We start from the raw sequence: 2,560 nt of genomic DNA, 5'->3' as shown, positions 1-2,560 counted from the left end.
ACCAACCCCCCCTCCTCCTCTAGGCCTATATTATAGTCGCCGAGTGAGATTGTCGGTGGGTAATTACAGGCCAGCAGACAAAGTAGAAGCCCATCGGTCCGACCGTTCACAGCTGAGTGGGCACCGGCATGTGGATTCAGACCCCAGAATTACTAAGGTCTCTCAGACATTTATCTGAACCCTTTTTGAGTAACTAAGACTGACTAAGACCAATGAAATTTTTAAAAAAAAAGAAAAAACATTTTTGGCCGTTTTGAGTTCCTGAGACCACGAGATTTAAAAAACCTCAACTTAATTAAATGTTCATCATCATCATCATTGCCTTTCTCACCCTGCACCAGGCCACGGACAAACACCTTCCACCTTTCTCTATCCTGGGCAGCCTCTTGATGTTTTTCCATATCCATGAAGTAATGCAAATGCCCTTGACGTCAATGTTCTATCTGCTGTATCAAAATTGTAAGATTATTCAGATTCGTTATCAAGATATTTAAAGAATTGTGTTTTAAAAAAGCTTGATATGTTGTGGAAAAAAATATTTTAACGTCAAATTGCTACTTCAAAATTATAAGGTTCTATCTGACTTCTCTGGCCGTTTTGAGTCACTAAGACCATGATTCCCCCACCAGGGTAGTTATACTGACTGCAGTTGTCTTTAGGCCATTTCCCAAAGGAGGGATAGTAACATATTAACGGGTTCTCATGCTCAATACAGGGGTCTTTGAATTTTTAGATATCTCAATTAGTTTTTGAGATGTTGTAAATTTTGCGAGGTAGGGTATTAAGATAGTATTTTGAGAAAATGAGCTTTTAAGTTTAACAAATGTGAGAACACATACAAACTTTAAAAAGAATGATTTTTCAAAAGTATTTAATCATGGAAAATTCATGTCCCATTTGGCATTCAGTTGACATCAATATCATGAATGGAATTCCATGGTAAAATATAGCAGGGAAGAGAAACATGGTGGATCTATCATTTTTTAATGGAGACTCATTGTGGTCAAAGAAGTGATTTTTGTCTTTATCATCTGTCTGTAGCTCGAAACTGTCTGGGGCGACCTTTGGTACCTTACCTTTGTCTAGGCACAAACACATATTATATTAATATACCTGCGCTGTGGATTTATAGTTTTCTTTCTGTCTATCTTCTCTTTCATTGCAAACTTGTTCTTCTACTACTAGATCTACATTCATCTCTCTGTCTCTGTCTCTGTCTCTCTGACTCTGTCTCTGTCTCTGTCTCTCTGTCTCTCTCTCTCTCTCTCTCTCTTTCTTTGTGTCTACTTGGTTCAGTAAAGTTCTAGTTTTGAGGTTATTCATAACTACGGAAATGAGATAGTGCATGTGATAAGAAATGATAGTGCATGTGTTACTGGAACTTCTAGAAGGAAGTAACTCTCAAGTAACACTGTGACATTTTAAAAAGCGGTTGTGTTTTTTAAATATATATTTTTTTTACAAAACTTTATTTTTGAAAGACCCCGTGTCACGAAAATCCTAATATCTCAGTTACAAATCAAGATTCTGTGATACAGATTTGGTTATTACAGGTCGTTGATTATTTTTGTTTGCTTTAAAAAAAAAGTTACTGCCTGAGAAATCTGCTTTTGAAAGTCATTTTAAGCTCAAAATTTCAGCCAAAAAAGGTACCTCACTATCAAAGTAAAAACATTTACAGAATATTGGTAGAATGTTAAACAAATATTAGTCAGTTACCTATACATATTGCTACTCAATAATTGATATTTGTAAAAAAAAAATAAATAAAAATAGCATACTGCCTCTTGGCTTTTAAAATGTTAGGATTTTCTTTAATGTTTTATATTTTAAATATTGCTGTCGATATTAAATAACATAAGATTGGGATTGGAACTTTTAAAGACGTTTGGGATTATTTCCTGGAGGGTACTACATATTGTATGAAAGTTTGGTTTGAAACGATGAATTAATAATGAAAATAGCTTTTGTAAACAGCTAGACCTCTTTTAATAAACGAGCTAAATGTTTAACGTGGTCAGACAATGTGAACAAGCTATAGTTTCTTATTGTATATTTTATTTGTTTTGGGTTTGAAAAGGTCATGAAATAATCGCCTGGGTTCCCATTTGCAACATTTATGGGCAAGTAATTGTTGTATGAAATTTATAGTGACGTATTCCGTGTGTCTTTCTTGGAAAATAAGTCTCGAGGTGTGAAAGTAGCACTGTTTCACCTAAATATTTGTTTTAAGTGTTGTTGTAGATTCGGTAGTAAACGAGGTCAGAATATATGTCTCAAGTCTACTATTATAAAGTTTAAAAATTCCTTACCCATAGTATATAAACACACAGAACATTCCCGTTACATTTCATTTTTAAACCAGTATGACGGTCTGTCTGCTGACAAGCTGTATCTCTCTAAGTTCAGGCTGCCCTGGGTCAGACAATGACATACAAAGAAGGAGAGAAGATAGGGACGATAGATGTTCGATATGATAGAAAAGGAAAATACAAACACACACACACACACACACACACACACACACACACACACACACACGCACACACACACACACTCA

Source organism: Aplysia californica, unplaced genomic scaffold (genome assembly GCF_000002075.1).
Source record: "Aplysia californica isolate F4 #8 unplaced genomic scaffold, AplCal3.0 scaffold00294, whole genome shotgun sequence".
In the NCBI taxonomy this organism is placed as follows: Eukaryota; Metazoa; Mollusca; class Gastropoda; order Aplysiida; family Aplysiidae; genus Aplysia; species Aplysia californica.
The sequence above is the reverse complement of the archived record's forward strand: the minus strand, read 5'-3'. Positions refer to the sequence as shown.